This window comes from Coptis chinensis, chromosome 8 (assembly GCF_015680905.1).
Source record: "Coptis chinensis isolate HL-2020 chromosome 8, ASM1568090v1, whole genome shotgun sequence".
NCBI classification, from domain to species: domain Eukaryota; kingdom Viridiplantae; phylum Streptophyta; class Magnoliopsida; order Ranunculales; family Ranunculaceae; genus Coptis; species Coptis chinensis.
This window is the reverse complement of record NC_141463.1, coordinates 6,654,014-6,673,146: the sequence shown is the minus strand read 5'-3', so window position 1 is coordinate 6,673,146 and position 19,133 is coordinate 6,654,014. Positions and strand designations below refer to the sequence as shown.

The window sequence follows — 19,133 nt, the reverse complement described above, 5'->3', positions numbered from 1 at the left end:
AAAAAAGTTTAGACTATAAATATCCACACTCTATAATCCCTAATGAAAAAGTGTAAAAAAATTTGGATTTTAAACTCAAACGTTGTATCTTTTTAATTTAAAGAAAGACGTCACCGTTTGAGTTTAAAAATTACAAAAGAAGTAGAGAGTGACATCCAAATTATATTATAAACTAGCTAGCTTTTAAGCCCTGCTGCCGGGCCTACTATATTGATAGTTAATGATATGTTTTTTTATTTTTTATTTTTGAAGATCAAAAGAATATTAGTATAATGGTTCTATGTGTTATAGCTAGTATCGAAAAACAGTAATAAGAATGCAAGTAAAACTTATCACTGAGGATTGTGCTCGGCACAATTTCCTTAAGACGAAAAAAATTTGCCGGTATGGTTCTTTGCCGACCTCAAGCGTACGTCTCCCAGGATACAACAGTGGATGAGCGTGTCACCAGCCAATGACCAGCTCTGCAGGAACTCTCAGCATACTCCAGACAAGTTTTTAATAAGAGGAAAAATAATGTTGTGTTACCCTATTAGATAAACAGGAGAGACCTTAGTTTTATAGATCTGAAAAAACGCAACTGAAGGCGAGAGTCACGACTCCTCATTGCCTGATTTATGGTTTGACTCGAATCAAGGAAAGATTTTGTAACTGTTGTACTCGCACCCACGCAAAGCCCAATTGGGTGGATTTGCACCCCCCTGCGGCAGGCGTGTGTGGGCACACGCAAGACTAAGGTTTTCTCGAGCTCCCACTCCGAGAGCCCCCAAACCAAGGAGGCCTTGTGTGCTAGCTTGAGCACCTCCTTATATCTCTCTACACTATCCCTCCATAAGGACACAACCAATATAAACTTAAGAGTCTTAAGTTTAGTAACCAATGTGGGACTAAAGCCCCCCACATTAGAGTGTAGTGGATACAAAAGGTCATGGGTTCAAACCCATGAGGACACAAATTCCTTCACATTTCCAACAATCCCCCACATGAGTGGAATTATTAAGAAACAGAAGAAAAGAAAAAACAAAAACAAGAATGTCTGGAGTATGAAGAAGTTATGAATGGGCTGAAGGTGTCATACGACTTGAACCTTCGCTTGGTGTTTGTCTGTCGGGATTACTAGTTGACCAGTGACCATAGTCTTGAACTGTTCAACATATATGTAAGCCAAGTCAATAGGTAACACACATAACTTCAAAAAAAACATCATAGAGTTCCCTCAATTGTGCTCGTATAGCCATGAGCTTCCCAGGTTTCATGAGTGCTCTAGAGAACAAGCCTATAAGTTCTCATAGGAAGCGGCTTTACTTCCTAACTCATATAGGTGCCTCTATCAGGAGTGTACTATATCTTTACACCCCACTGGAAAAACCAGCTATAGAAAGCATTAAGAGTATTCACTCATCCTTTAAATGATACAGAAGGTACTACTACATCATAAGGATGGGTACAGAGTTTTCACTCTAGGTGTAGTACCCCCACAAATCACGCAGATAACTTGTTTCCCCATTGAACCTTGATCCTGGGATCTCCATTCGAAGGTTGGGTGTCGGTTATCGGTGATTTAATTAAATAGGCAATTAGTCTTTAATAGACTTTAGCCCCATCCCCTCGATGTACTAAAACCAGCTCTCTCTAGCCGGGCCTTTAGTTAAAGGATCGCCTAAATTTTCTTTTGACCTCACAAAGTCAATAGCTATGATCCCATCTCTTAACAATCTGTCGACGCGGTGTTATGTCTTCAACGAATATGTCGAGATTTCCCATTATAGGAAGTATTTTTGGCCCTCAAGATAGCAGCTTGGCTATCACAGTGAATAGAGACAGGTGGAACAGGTTTAGGCCAAAGCGGGATATCCATCAAAAAATTCCTGATCCACTCTGCTTCCTCACTAGCTTTGTCTAAAGCTATAAACTCATATTCCATAGTGGAACGGGCAATGCAAGTTTGCTTAGATGATTTCCAAGACACTGCACCCCCTGCCATAGTGAACACATAGCCACTAGTGGATTTAGATTCCTGAGAATCAGCAATCCAATTAGCATCACTGTACCCCTCAAACACAGCTGGATATCTACCATAATGAACACCATAATTTGAAGTATATTTCAAATATCTCAATACTCTGATAAGAGCATCCCAATGCGCATTGCTGGGATTTATGATGTATCTACTAAGTTTGCTTACGGCGTAAGCAATGTCGGGTCTAGTGCAGTTCATAAGATACATGAGACTGCCTATAACCCTAGAAAACTCTAAAGGAGATACACCTAATCCAGTATTTTTTGTCAAATGTATACTAGGATCATATGGTGTTCTGGCAAGTACATAGTCAAATTGATTAAACCTTTTAAGCATTTTCTTTACATAATGAGATTGAGTCAAAGTAATTCCATCAGAATTATACACAATCTTAATGCCAAGAATGACATCAGCAATACCCAAATCTTTCATGTCAAAATGCTTACTCAAAAAAGATTTAGTCTTATTGACGGTTTCTAAACTTGTTCCAATGATCAACATGTCATCCACATATATATAAACAGATAATTACACCAAATTGTTCCTCAAATTTACAATAAATGCATTTATCTGCCTCATTAATATTAAACCCATTAGAGATTAGCACACTGTCAAATTTCTCATGCCACTGTTTAGGAGCTTGTTTGAGACCGTAAAGAGATTTCTTTAGTCTACAAACTTTTCTCTCAAGGCCTTCTAAAACAAAACCTTCTGGCTGATCCATATATATCTCCTCTTGTAATTCCCCATTTAGAAATGCCGTTTTGACATCCATTTGGTGAATTACGAGATTACGAGTAGAAGCAAAAGCTATTAACATTCTAATAGATGTAATCCTTGTCACAGGAGAGTAAGTATCAAAGAAATCAAACCCTTCTCTCTGTTTATAGCCTTTTGCTACTAATCTCGCTTTATATTTATCAATGGATCCATCTGCCTTAAGTTTCTTTCTAAATAACCATTTATTCCCAATAGTTTTACAACCAGGGGGCAACTCAACCAGCTCCCAAGTATTATTGGTTATAATGGACTCATATTCACTTAGAATGGCCTCCCTCCAAAAAATGGCATCAGAAGATGACATTGCCTCTAAATAGGTCTGAGGATCATCCTCTACCAAGAAAGTAAGGAAATCAGGTCCAAAAGAGGTGTTAGTCCTAGGTCTCTTGCTCCTCCTGAGTTCAATTTCATCTTCAGTAGAAGAATCTTCTCGAACTCTAGGAGCAAGTCTAGAAGAACTCGGAGTCCTTCAGATCTCTCAATAAATGGGAATTTATCCTAAAAAAAAATAGCATCCCTAGACTCAATAATGGTATTATCATCAACAAATTTATTTTTAGATTTGAAAACTAAAAACCTGTAGGCGCTGCTATTCTGTGCATACCCAATAAAGACACAATCTACAGTTTTAGGGCCAAGTTTAGTCCTCTTGGGTGTTGGTATAGACACCTTAGCCAAACACCCCCACACTTTAAAGAATTTATAAGACGGTGTCCTATTTTTCCACATCTCATATGGAGTTTTATCTGTGTCTTTAAAAGGTATCTTATTCAGAATATAACAGGCCGTTAGCAAAGCCTCCCCCCATAGGTTCATAGAAGCCCCGTGAGCTATTGATCATTGAATTGATCATATCTTTGAGAGTCCTATTTTTCCTCTCTGCTATCCCATTGGATTGGGGGAGCATATAAGGGCGATGGTCTCATGTACAATACCATTATTTTCACAAAATTTATTGAAAGGACCGAATATTCACCTCCTCTATCGGACCTAACTATTTTTATTTTCTTGTCTAAGCTGGTTCTCAACTTCAGTTTTAAAGGAAATAAATTTAGCTAAGCTATCATCCTTACTCTTAAGAAGATAAACATGACAGAAACGTGAATCATCATCAATGAATGTAACAAAATATTTATTATCTCCTCTAGTCATGTAACCTTTAAGATCACATAAGTCAGTGTGAATCAATGTCAATAACTCAGTGTTTCTTTCTACCTTTTTGAAAGGTTTCCTAGCATATTTAGATTCTACACATACTTCACATCTCTTATTTTCAGAAATAGTATTCTTGGATATGTTACCTAGATGCATCAATTTTTTAATTGAAACATTATTAACGTGTCCAAGTCTATTATGCCACAAATCAAATGACTCAACCATATAAGAAGAAGTAGATGCTTTATTAAATTCAAAATCAGTTACATTGAGCTTAAACAAGCCTTCATCTAAATAACCTTTACCCACAAAGGTTCCCCCCTTAGTCAGAACAAATTTGTCTGACTCAAAGACAAGTTTGAACCCCTTCTTACTTAAAAGGGCACCAGAAACCAGATTTTTCCTAATATCAAGAACATAAAGAACATCCTTCAAATTAAGAACATTTCCAGAAGTGAACTTCAAATTAACAGTCCTTTTTCCTTCAACTCTAGAAGCAGATGAGTTACCCATGAACAGACTCTCTCCTTCTCCCAGAGGAGTGAGGACACAAATGCACTTTTGGTGCCACAGATGTGTTTGGTAGCCCCAGTGTCTACCCACCAGTCAATCATGTTACTCACCAAGTTAACCTCAGTAACCACAGCAGAAAAATTACCATCCTGAACTACATTTGCTTGTGCCTTATCTTTCTTCCCATCATTCGGACCTTTTTTGAATTTACAGTCCGGGGCTATATGACCTCGTGATCCGCACACATAGCAATGAATTTTAGGATTGTAAGGTTTCTTTTTAAAATGAGGTTGGGACTGTTTATTCTTGTTCGCATATGGTTTCTTTTTGACGGGGAATTTAGTTGATTTAGACTTAGAAGAACTAGCAGCGTTACCTTCAACCAGGTTAGCCTTAGCCTTCATCTCTGAAGTCTCCACATTGATTTCAGCCTTCCTGTTATCCTCCTCGATCCGAAGGTTGACGATCAGATCTTCTAAGGTCATCTCTTTCTTCTTATGTTTGAGACTATTTTTGTACTCCTTCCACGAGGGAGGGAGTTTCTCAATGATGGAAGCAACCTGGAAACCTTTGCAGATTTTATAACCTTCCTGCAAAATCTCATGAATGATTATCTGTAGCTCCTCCACTTGAGAAACAACAGATTTCCCATCTTCCATCTTGAATTCCAGAAACTTTCCTACAAGAAACTTCTTAGAACCTGCATCTTCAGTAGCATACTTCTTATCAAGTAAACTCCACAATTCTGTAGCGGTCCGTACACACAAAGATAAACATCATACAAATCAAGGGAAAGACAATCAAGTATATCATTACGACATAAATAATCCTTCTTTTCCCATCTCTCCACACCACCGTAAGCGACTGGGTTCATCTTCATTTTCATTGTAAATGGGTTTCTCAATCGAAATCCATTCAACCGGTCGAGTAGTCGGATAAAACCGCATTTTCATCTGCCAGTGCTTAAAATTTCTGCCATAAAAAATCTCAGGTTTGACAGACTTACCACTAGGTTTTTCCATTTTAGCAGTATAAAGAACAAGCGAGCACAATACTAGACAATTTAATTTTTCGTCTTTAGATTGTTATAGCTAGTATCGAAAAACAGTAATAAGAATGCAAGTAAAACTTATCACTGAGGATTGTGCTCGGCACAGAAAAACGCCGCCGGTATGGTTGCTGCCAGCCTCAAGCGTACGTCTCCCAGGATACAAAACAAAAACAAAATATGGCAAAAAAAAAAGCCCAATTACTTTGAACCCACGCTGAGAAGCCCAATTGGGTGGATTTTTACCCCCTCCCAGCGACGTGTGTAGGAGCGCAGTGCACTAAAGGTTTTGGAGCTCCTACCTCCCGAGAGCCCCCAAACCAAGGAGGCCTTGTGTGCGCGCGAGCACCTCCTTATATCTCTCTACACTATCCCTCCATAAGGACACAACCAATATAAACTTAAGAGTCTTAAGTTTAGTAACCAATGTGGGACTAAAGCCCCCCACATTAGAGTGTAGTAGATACAAAAGGTCATGGGTTCAAACCCATGAGGACACAAATTCCTTCACATTTCCAACACTATGGAATTGAGTGACTCTAAGCCATATATTGAACATGGTTGCAGCTTTGGTGGTGTATATGAGTATACTATTAAACCTCCTCCTTGGTAAAGTTGAAGAGGATTAACTAAAATTTAATATGCATCACAATATAAAATTGTAGGTCTATATGTAATCGAATAAATCGAAATTACCAACCTGGGCACATGCCTTTAGCATTTCTTCCCCTCGGTGAACATCAAGCTTGTGGGAAATCAAACTTAACACTCAATGATTTCTATGGCCAGGCTTGTTAAATTTAGTTGGTGTATTGGATAGCTTTTCATGTATTGTTTATCGAAAAAATAAAAATTAAAAAAAATACTTTCATGTATTGGATAAATTAAGCATTAAGATTGGGTAAGTAAAAATACTGAAACTTTTATTAAATCAAAGAAATTGAATTCTAGTGTACATATGATATATCATTCTTTAACCTAATTTTGTTTAGGTCAGATTAGTAAAAAGAGATAATATGTGTGTTTGATGACCATATGCGGAATTGTCATGGTCATGCATCATATGGGTGTGTCAAGATCAGCTTTGTGCTCCCTCGTTCGGTTGTTTTTTTTTCCCACTAACTCCTCTTTATTTGGTCCTTAATTGCCGTTGCTTTTTCGGCACATTTACGTTTCCAGATACATGTATAGAACTTCTATCTTGTATATGTACTGTTCGTAATTGTGTTTATGGTTGCTAAATTTTCTTGTTGAGGGAATGAACTTAACATTTAAATAAGGATATAGGTAAGCGTCTTGCTCTTCAATATTGTATACTTGAATTTTGCAAGTTAACTAACACCATTTATTCAAATTGTAAGAAACATAAAGCTTCTCGTCCGAGTAAAAACCATAGTGTCATATACGATAGAAATCATAATATTATTCTATTACGATTTTTGTATTTCATTATTCAGACTTTTTGTAACATAATCTCCTTACTGGTTATGTTTGGTTTGCTAATGCACGAGTAATTGCGACTATCGTCTACAAGAAATGCTTAAATTTGACGAAGCCCTGCTTCTTTAAGAATCTGTTCAGAACTGAAAGAGGTCTTCTCGATTAAGCAGGCAATTTTATGGGCATATTCACAACAAAGTTATATTTAGTTTGAGAAACTGTAAATTCTATTGAGCAACAAATATGCAGAACACAATAGTTTAAGAAAATTTTCATTGATTTTGTTAATGATTAAATGGAATTTTTCCATTGCTAAGCTAGGATCACCATATATACAGAAATGGTTTTCCAAGCTGTTTTGCTTATTTCACAAAAATAAAATAGAAAAATATGTACAAAAAGAAAGAGATGGGAGACCTCATACTACACGAGATGAAGATGTGTGATCTTTGGTCCAATATGCATCTATAAATCTGCAGCTTGAGCCTTGCAGATTGGGCACCGATCTTGGCCCGCTGACCAGCGATTGATCTGAGACCAAATGATAATGATGATCACACTGCAAGTTGCCCATCTCATCTCCCTCAGCATACTCTTCCTGCAACAACCAACATTAATAAATTTCAAGGATTGAAATTTCAGCACAATCTTGATTCCATTACAGATGGAATCAAATAGTTCCTGATTCGATCACTGCAATCTTGGTATACTATTGGAATTCAGTTACTACCTACACTAATAAGCACCTCAAAAGAACTCCCAAAATCCCATACAAACACTACCAAAATCCACTTTATGATGATTGAGGTTTGAACTTGTTATTCTAGGTTTTGGTTAAGAAGTACCGCACCTGACAAACACTGCATTTGGCATCATCACCTCCTGTCCTTATCCTAAAGTTTGGAGGCGCAGGCATATAGAAGCTCCTTTTCAGGCAGTTTGAGAATTTTTCTTCTGTAAGGCCTGTGTTGACAATACCCATCTTCTCACCTAGTGCTAACAATTCCTGTTATAGCAATAAGCATATAAAAGAAAATCACTACTCTGAAATCTTAGATTAAATATTTTATACATAGAATTTAGATCATAAACAGGACGCATAATGCCTCATTTAAGGAAGCAGGATTTGACACTACAATTAAAAAATTCCTTCGTAGAAAGCTCCATGAAATAATATTAGAAAAAGAGAACTAATGAAAAATGAAAGGGAAAGAAAAAAGAAAAAAGTAAGGGAATATGATCTGCAAAAATCCACATCTATTAAGAAAAATAACAAACCTACCTCATACAACATGTTGTCAATGTCAAGTCTCATATCCCGATGCTGATCACGAAAACCAAGACCACTCAAGAACAAATTTGTCTCCAAAACCAATAATTGCTGCATTAGGTAAAAGAAGCTCAGAGAAAGATCTCAAGAAGAGGAGAAAAGCACAAAGACAAACAACCTCATATGTGAGCTCCTCATCTTGTTCGATCCTTTTTCCAACGCGAAGAATACGCAAAATGCAAAATATAGCTTGAGTTAAAATTCCAAGTCAAGTCACAAACAACAATTTCCTGCTCTACCAATTAGACCATTCCCCCATGCAGGGTTTAGATTTGATCAATTACAATGATACCTCTGCAATTCCATCCCTATTATAGTGTTGATAGAATTTACTTGGTGTATAATTTGAACTCCATAAAGATGTATATTCATCTTACTCGCAGAAGTTCAGGTAAAGGGAAACACAATCCTATAAAGAAAGCAGACAGGCTAGCTAGGCTTGTCGTGAGGGTGTCAAGGTTTCCAACTATAATGGTTGCCCCACCATTGCACTTCCAGGGACCTCAAAGTAAGCAGCATTTTGACCTATCAAAATTAGAAGTTCACAATAATTTGAGACAAACCAGATCAGGATTTCCTTGTAAAGACACCAAAGTAAGAAAGACCACCAAAAGGATTTAACCAGAATACAAACTGCACACGGGTTAAGGTTGTTGTGACTTGTGAGACAGTGAGAGTGTTTTCTATAATAAAGGTTGCCCCACCACGACATTTGCATGGACAGCCAAGTAATAAAGCAGCATTTATTCTATCAAAATAAGAAGTTCTCAATTAATAGAGAAACCAAATCAAGATTTCCTAGCAACCACGCCAATAAGGAAAACCACCAGAATCAGCAGGCTAAGCTTGTTGATAGAGTGCTGAAGTTTTCAACCACAAAGGTCGCCAACCATAGCACTTCCATGGACGGCCAAATATGCAGAATTTAACCTGGCATATAAGGAGTTAACAATGAGTGTAGATTTAGACACAACCCATGAAGTAAATAGTAGACCTGATTGAATAAAGTTATGAAAGCTAACAAAAGGGGAAAAACTGACTTGTCAACGTTAGGTGTAGCCAACGGATCATATAGTTCTTCTTTCTGATCCACAGATGGGACAACACCTGCCATAGCTACCATCTCTTGCGTGCCTTCCGCCTGAAAATGTCTTGAGAACAGTTAGGTTACCAATGGAATTATATTCATGTATATTATACCTTCATGACTTACATAATTTAAATTTAAAAGGATGAAACAGGGCTCATCTTAAAGAAAATTAAAATGTACAGATGCAAAAAATAATATATATAGTTCAAGTATCAATAGATAATTTCTTCCATCATTTAGTCCTCCTTTGTTTGAATCTAGTATCGCACACCTAATTTACATTGACACGGGTACGCATACCCATCTGACACCGATACAAAGTGTTCGATATGGCGAAGAACCAAAAATTAGGTATATCACATACAACACGTGTGTGCCATGTTTGACACAAATACATGGATACATATCCGACATGGATTATTTTTAAAATATGGAGTGTCCATAATACATAGACGCATACCAATTCTCGAGTGTTTCATAAACCTATAAATAAGAAGTAACACTAATAATCAAATTTTTAGGCCAATCAAACACATTCCAAAAAAATTCTCTAAAGAAGCGTTGAACATAAGGATTATTTGACAAATTAAGTGTTTGCAATATCTTGCCTATTGAGGATACCGCCCATATCCCGCGTATGCACCGTATGAATATAAAGAAGGGTCTGGAGCATCCCCATAACCATATGCATCATAGCCTTGCCTATAACTATAATAAGCACCATTCCACTTATGGGGATCTGATGGCTAAGCCCAGCCGCCAGGCTGATCCTGTAATTTGGACAGTAAAACATCGGTCAATGGCCATGTAAAAATGGAACTCCAACATTTTAGAACAGTATTTGACAAGTTAAAAATCAAGAAAAGAACTTTGAAGGAAGTTGGGGTAATTGTGTTCCAGTCATGATTAATATGTGAGGAATGTGACAATGAAACATCATGCACTTGTTGCTTTGAAACCCGCCGGGGAATAAATTGTTCAATTCCTCAACCTCCTCAAAATGTTCATAAGTATGGAAATAGTTACAGTAAACAAAATTCACTGGTTTCTAAGAATAAAACATTATAGAGTTCATCCTCACACCATATATGCACAAATAGAAATCTAATTCAAGGCCCTCCCTATTCAATAGCAAGCATATATCATAGATTTACCTGTTTAGCTGTCATACTTCTACACCATGAAAGGCGTACGGTTTGCTGGCTAATCATAGTTCCATTCAATCTCTGTATTGCTACTTCTGCAGATTGCCTAGACAGAAAAACATAGATTTAAAACCTTAAAACTGTCAAGCTGACCTTATGGGAACTTTCAAGTGTTTGGCCACCTTTGATCAATACACCTTGAGAAAAACCAACTCCGCTATCAACCACAATTGCAGTGGGAGTTGCCAGGCTGAAAGCTTTGATCAATACAACTTTTTGGCAAGTATATGGCGATAACAGATATTCCAAACTGAAGAGTCAGCTGAAAGCTACCCATTGAAGAAGGTATCCAAGATTTTGGGTACCAACTAAGTTTACCGGCCATACACCAGGTGAGCCAAGTGGACAACGAAAGCGTAATGACATGCAAAAGTATAAGATATCATAAGATTCTAAATGGAGTAACACTGATTCAAAAAAGATAGCAGATAAAATTAATAGTACCGTCTAACTAAACTCAGTAGGTCTATGAAAATGTTTCAACTTCACAATAAAGATTATGGATCCAATCCCAAATGGCCCAACACTTTAGGAACACTAAATTGTAATGTTGTCTACAATACGCTGTTAAAGAAAAAAATGGCATGTTATTTTAGTCTGTCCATTTACTGAAATGTATAAAAAAGTTAATTGGCTAAATTTATCCAAGAACAAATTTTCGCGAACTTTGCGAGTAAAAAAAAAGGAAAAAGATAAAGAGAAATCTCCAACAAACTGAAAGGGAATAAGAAAATGGCAAAAGTAAATACTAACCATAGGCACAAAGTACTTAGAAATAGAAGGTATAAAGCAAAAAATAAAAGTAAGCACATGAGCACATGGAAAACACAAGTCCCTCTAAATAGATTACAACTTTAAATGTAGATCGAGTCTCACATACTACAAATCCAATAGGAAATCAAGGTATAAAGTAGAAAATAAAAGTAAGCACATGAGCACATGGAAAACACAAGTCCCTCTAAATAGATTACAACTTTAAATATATTACAACTCTAAATGTAGATCGAGTCTCACATACTACAAATCCAATAGGAAACCAGCCACCATTGTGTTACTAAAAACAGATCATTGTAGTGGCAAAGCGAATTGATTTGATCAAATTTAAATGATAGTGGATGGAGCATGCACACTCTCACACATCCTTTTACACAAAATTAGGGTAATACTGAACTACGCGAAACAATGGTCAACTGAAGAACATCTACTTTAGGTAGGCAAAAGTACATGTTCTTTTGTTTGAAATCCAAACTTCATTACAACAGTTACTTCCAAAAGATAAAGTTAAACTACCATACCTCAACAGACTCTGCGATTCTACCGCAATTATGCAAGCTTCCAGTGCCTTGCTGATTGATTTTTGTTTTCCTTTGGGTCTTCCATGATGAATTCCTATTTTAATTCAAACACAAATGGAACTAAGTATATATATTACATAAATATCCGCAAAGCTTTTCCACATAAACTTGTTCTAGTAAGAAAGATTTTTAATTTATCCGGAATGCTCAAGGTTTTTAATGAAGTACATGTGATGAAACCATATGTAGCTATTCACTCTAGGTATCATAACTATTAAACCAAATGTAAACATTTTATATTGAGTAGACCTCTGTGATGCGATACAAAAATAATACAAAACAATTATAAAGTTATTCCTTCCGATACAAATATATACTAATATTTGTATGATCAAAATAACGGAATAACAAAAGACTAAAATGGACTGAACGGGCGAAAAGGGTAAATATTTCAGCCACCTACACCCTCAAAGAAACATCAATATGGAAAATGTATTATTGGTTTGACTCTTGCTCACTTAGTTTTGCATCTTTGTGAACTGGGCAGGCATGGAGCAAGCTTCCCAATAGTTCCATGTTTGGTGTCATGGCATGCCCCTTACCAGCTCTAAAGCCTCTCCAAGGAAACCAACCCACAAAGGAGATGACCATGTAACCATAGTGCTCAATTCCAGAGGCCCAAATTACCCCATCTCTTCAACTTGAATTTAAACATTATGACACCCTCTTAAGCAAATCGTCCTCTCCCACATTCATCCTATATCATGAAAACCCAATTTAACCCATGTAGACCTTAAAACTTAGACAAACTATGTGTTTAATATTGAAACCATGACAGCTTAATTAAACGACAAAATTTGAGTTTCATACTAACACATCTTTGATAGTTTCCCATTCCTATTGAGTGCAACTAAATCTCTAATCCACATAATCAATATGTATACAGGTCTTTCTAGAAGAGTGGCATATCAAGTAGATAGTCGAGTGAATCTCTAAAGCTCCACGTACTCAAAGGATGGACGATAGATACATAAGCTCCAAGACATTATATTACGACAAACACACCATGCATATTAAATATCGATTAGTCTGCGAAAAATATTTATCAAAGAAAAGATCGAGTAGACCACAAATAACAACATTTAGAAACAATTATATTTGGCGTTAAAATTGAATTAGACACGCCAATATCTAATAGAATTGAAATAAAAATAGACTCTGGAATGACCACATGGCTAAAATTTCAACAAAAAGGATTTTCTTTTCTATTTTGGTTAAAGAAAACACTTTAATGACTTAAGAAAGGATTAGCGGAATACTGGCTAAGCTAGCAGCACCGATTTTGAAACCATAAGTTATGAGGCAGATTCTAACATTGCTTTCAAGCTTACCATGTGACTCGACTTTTGTAGAAGACTGTAAAAAGTTTAATATATATATATATATATATATATATATATATATCAATGTTTTCAGTATACAATAGAAATAAAGACAAAACAATACAATGCTTACTTTCAATAGAATGAAGATGTTTCTGTTGACCAGAAGAAAGAACATGCATACCAAGTATTAGGCATAATTAATCTCTTGACAAAGACTGATGAGAACACATATTAAACAAATAACTAATTCCGATAGAGAGAAATACAGTCATAGAACCACAACCAAAAAACTGATTTCTAATGAAATTACCAATTAGCATGTGAAAAGATTAGAAAAGAATAGACAAAATAAAGTGAAGGCTAGTGAAAACCAATCCAAAAGCATTATGCATCTATATACACTATGACATAGCAATGAGAGTGATCTCGATTACTGACCATGAATTGTGTGAAATTGGCAAAAATTTAGCTAGTTGTGAGCAACACAACATGAGCCAATCGCCTGGTAAAATACAAAACGAAGTAATTAGCTTAGAAAGTTGTACGTGTAAATTTTAAAAAGGGTCTTAGACTATAGAAGCTTCATAAAAGAGAGATGGGGAAGTTGCCAAAAGACTGCAAATCTACTTGAGAGTTTGGCATACCTTATTCAACACACTATAAGTCCACTGCAAACCCCATCCAACCTCTGCAATGCATAAAATCATTCAGGATAAGGCAGTACTTATTATTAAAAAAAACAATTATTTAAATAATTTTATCTTTCATTTTTTCTCAAGTTCATAAAGTTATTGACTAAACCATATATGACTTCGATAAGCATCCAACAATTTACTTGTATTTTAGCTGAAAGATTAGAGCTCAGTCAGTCTGTCAGTATCCATAACAAAAACAAATAATGATCCGTCAAGTTAATACCTACCAACTCCAAAAAAAATTTGCACAACCTCAAGAGGAATTCTCATAAATAATAATTAAAAAAAAATCAGAAGATTGAAAGAATAAATCAACAAACATGAAGAATGATCGACAGGACAAACCGACGAACCTTCGATGGACTTCAATTCCAGCATACAATTTTTTGGTTATTTTTTATTTCCTTTTGTCTTACAGGGAAAAACCCAAAATTAAAAGAATGAGAGTAGTAGTTTAATTGTGAGAAAAAAAAATTATGAGAAACAGAAGAGATGGGAGAGAAGGAAAATATTCGGTTCGTATTCTCTTATCAGACTTTTCCTTTTCCTAACCTCTTATTAAATAATCCAATTATTGCTAATTAAATGGCATTTATAGTTTGGCGTACAATTAAGAATGGCGTGGATTTGGTTTTCTAATATACTGCCACATGAAAAGACTGATTATTCCTATTTAAAAGTGTTAAGCAATATTTTTATTTAAGGACAATATCGGTACTGAAAATTTATGAAGGCATAAAAAGACAAAGTAGTCATCATTAATAAATATGTAGGCATCTGATTTTATTATTTATCGAGGGTATTATGCGTCAGAAAAAAGCCCGGATGAATTTAAAAGGTCACGATCATTATAGGCTATACTACTAGTAGAGATTAGTATTTAGAAATGTATTATCCTCACTAGCATCTATGCACGTGTAATACACAAGTATTCTCAAAACATGTGCGGGTAAGTGATGTGACGGTTATTTGTTTTAAAACAATAATTCTAGGGAGACCGATTATAGAGACCGATTTCAGTGACCTGTTGACGTGTCCCTCCCTCTCACGTGGATAACAAAACAAGCAAACAAACCAAAAAAAAAAAAAAAAACACACACACACACACACACACACACACACAAAACCCATCCATTTTCCTTCTTCGTCTCTCACCTAAAACCCTCATGGCCTCCCTTTTAATTGAACATGTGTAACTTTCTTTTCCTTCTATCTCTTTCATTGTTCTTGTGTCTTTGTGAAGCCACCACACATTAGACCATAAAACTCCAAATTAGTATTATCGTAGACGAATATAACACTCAAAAATTAAAGCTTAAACCAATTAATCTATCATAGTCAAGATACTTAAACTAACTATTTGTCCAAGTGGTTTGTATTTTAGTGAGGCAAAATAGACAAATCTTTTGATTATTAGAATAAATTAATCAATCAAGTGATCATTTGAATCTTAATTTTACTTTTCTATTTAGTGATTTTTTTGGTTTTCCACATCTTTATTTCTCACTGACACTATTAGAACACAAAGATTTGAGAAGATTGTGGGTGGGGATAAGAGGTTCAAGCAGAATTACAGAAGAATTGATGTTTTGGACTTCTGGTGAGACTTGAAGAGAAGAAGGAATAACAAATTAAGATAGATGTGCGGTTTTGTTACACACGTGAGAGAGATGGACACATCAGCATGTCACTAGAAACGGGCTCCATTATCGGTCTCCCTAGAATTATGAAAAATTTATAAATTTGCACGTTGACATTACGATATTCATACATCTGCCGTGTTGAAATTACTGTTTTGCCCACAAAAAACAAATATTAAATTTACGAATTTACCGTTTTGCCACCTCCAAAAAAAAAAAAAAATACTAAAAAATTTCAAAATTAAGAAATTACCACTATAAAATGTCAAAATTACGATTCTACCACCGTGACATAAACAGAATCTACTATTCTTCACACCCCACATTTTTTATACTGTTAAGATATACTTATTGGAACTCCCATATACTTATTGCATGATAATTACCCCAAGTATCACCTTTTCTAGAGTGAGAACGAATTTGTGGACATGCATGAAATTTTCGTCCATAGGACACCATCACCTAATTGGACTACACCACACATTTGACCAACGGGACTAAAGTACTAAACAAACTTGACACGTCAGTTTTCTTTTTTCATTTTTTCATTTTCTTATAACAAAACAAAAACTAAACTAGTATAATACTATGCAGTGGGGGTGTAAGCGGAGAGGGAGGGAGAGTGGAGAGTGGAGAGAGAGAGGGAGAGATTGAGAGGGCATGGGAGAGAGAGAGGAGAGATTGAGAGGGCATGGAGAGAGAGAGAGAGAGAGAGAGAGAGAGAGAGAGAGAGAGAGAGGAGAGAGAGAGAGAGAGAGAGAGAAAAACCAACCAAATGAATTTTTGTCTGCATAGCCCCCCTTGGCCCAGAACGTTCACTCCGCTCACTTGATAAAAAGAAAACTAAATAGCTAAAAATAAAACTCATAAATATTCATCTCATAAAAATAAAATGACACTGGCTTACATACACGCGCATTTCCATATCATTACTACTACATTCTTCTTCAAAGCAGTCAAATTGTTATTCATGCTGACCAGAGAAAAGACCAAAGAACTCATGATTTATTTTTAGCTATTTAGTTTTAGTTTTATTTAGTTTTTGTTTTTGTTTTGTTATGAGAAAAAGAGAAAAAGAAAAAAGAAAATTGACGTGTCAAGTTTGTTTTGTCCCGTTGGTCAAATGTGAGACATGGTCCAATTAGGTGATGGTGTCCCGTGGACAGAAATTTCATGTCTGTCCACAAATTCATTCTTTTCTAGAGTCCACACCATTCTTTTGAGACAATTCTACACGTCTCTGGTACTCAACTATTACTTGAACTTGCACTATTTCTTGCACGGATGAAAAGGAGAACAAATGGATTCACCCTCACATGGAATCACCTACTTAAAAATATACATGGGTGTGCAATGTCTTTACATTGCAACACATAGATTTTAGCTGGTTAAGAAACAAATCTAGAACTATAGCATTTAATTGGGAACATTTGATCCATACACCTTCTCGAAAAAACTTCAATATGAATGGAAATAAAAGATGATTGATTAACTACTAAGAAGATTGGTCGCAATATCGAATCTATTGAAGGTGAACCAAGGCCAACCCATATTTAAATGAGAATTACACTCGATAATCAAATCAACGCGTTACAAAAACTGTGTAACTCAATCTGGTAAGCAGCCTAAGCACAATAAATTTTCCACATACAGCAGGTCCAAGTTGAAGCAGCCAACTCATTGATATTTCCAAGTGGTTCTCCCAATTAAATATCCAATCTTGGAATCTCTTTCCTCTCATCACCGTTCAACTAATCCAATACCAAGGCAATCTTGAAATACAAAGACGTTATTAATCAGTACCAAACACCAATATATACCATTGCAACCATATCACAAACATAAATTTCAAGGAGAAAAAAGGCAAAGCAATTAAACATGGTCGTATATGCGAGATTGTATAATTACTAAGAAATTACACAGAAGATGTAGTAGCCATATTTATAGATAGATCATATAGGTTTTGGGCCAAGAGATAGACCGCAAGACCATAGTATGTATTGGGCCAAGAGAATAGGCCCAAGACCATACTATGTCCCATAAAGTAAACCCAAATATAAAAGAGGAGATATAAAAGTGAGGAGAAGGGAAAAGAAAAGAGGAGGGGCAACTAATAAGAAAGGATGAAGAGGGCAAAGAGAAAGGGGGTGTGTGAACTACAATGGCTTGATTCCCGAGGAGGGATACGTAGACAACCTTATGGTACAACCGATCTAAACAAGAGTCCTTTGCCCCCATAATTCTAGTTAGACTCTATCTATAGAAGAGGCGATGTGTAAGATTAATGGCCACCTAATTGGGGTGCAACAAATGGCGCTGTCTATGGGGACAAATCCATGACAACGTGGTATAGTACTAGTCTGAGAAATCATGTTCTTGGTGTGGATATTCGTGGGTTCAGTGGTGAATCTACTTTTACGAGTGAGGTTGCAAAGTTCCAGGGCTATTCATGACTCATGAGAATCCTTGTTGGGTGAAAGATTTTATCAAGGGGAATACGCATAACAACAAGCAACAACCTTAGATCGAAATGTTTATGCGTCGAAATAGAGTAGAGATGAACGGGTAGTCATGTTGTTATGCAAATCTCACGTGCAAACTAGCTAATTTTCAACCGACAACTAAAAGAAACCCCAAAGGTGTGATTTTCAGAAAAGAATGTCGTAGTTGTTTGAGAAAATGTCAGAAAGAGTTCCATCCGCAGTTTCGACCCACTACCCAGAATAGGAAGAACTCTATAATTTGGTGCTCGCTTCCCTTTGGACTTTGTTATTCTATTGCAATGGCGTAGACAAATTTCCCACATTCATATTTCTGGGTAGTGGTTAGAGATACAAATATTTTTCAAGGACTAAACCAGTAAACCCATAACCATATCCATCTAGGCCTCAAGCGATATTCACAGAATCAACAAGATTGGCAGTTAAAGAACAAAGGAAATACAAAACCTGGCATGCCACCACCAGAGTATGACTCGAGGATTGGCAAGATGGGTATAACAAATGTTTGACGAAATGGCTGTGGGGATATTTATGACTTGTTAGTTACTTTGGAATATTATCAGAAGTGTGAGGCAGCAAAATCCTTCATTGTCACCTAGATAATGTACCGTGGACTGATATAGAAATGGTTACACCCCAACATAACGGAAGGTGGTCGACGATATGTTTAAGAGGCCGTGGTCATTCGAGATTAGTACTTCCACTCTTGGGGTTAGGTTTCAGACCGTAATCCAAAAGCTACAAGAGGCAACATTCTACCATCGCTAGCCAGGACATGAAAATTACATACAGCTAAGTTCATTTGCTATCTAATTATTAACTCTATTTTGTACGCATGATACAGATAGGTCCATCCACTTATTTTTCCATTATTACTTGGGCACTACAATCTCTTCAACCAATTGCATGAATTCGAGCAATATTGGCCTTAATACTTTGCATTGCCAACTTAGCTCACTGCAAATCTTATAACGTATACACTATCCTTGTACACTGTTAACTTAGCTTGCAAGTTCAGAGATACAAATATCAATAC

At 36.2% G+C, this 19,133-nt stretch overlaps 1 long non-coding RNA gene across 1 annotated transcript; it reads right to left on the bottom strand.

Annotated features, from left to right (window-relative positions):
- Positions 1-8,630: 8,630 nt before the first annotated feature.
- Positions 8,631-9,724, bottom strand: LOC147479588 (uncharacterized). Its single transcript, XR_015206198.1, has 2 exons — positions 9,327-9,724; positions 8,631-9,216 (listed from the first exon to the last, which is right to left on the bottom strand). It is a non-coding gene; the product is annotated as an uncharacterized LOC147479588 (long non-coding RNA).
- Between the last annotated feature and the right edge of the window lie 9,409 nt (positions 9,725-19,133).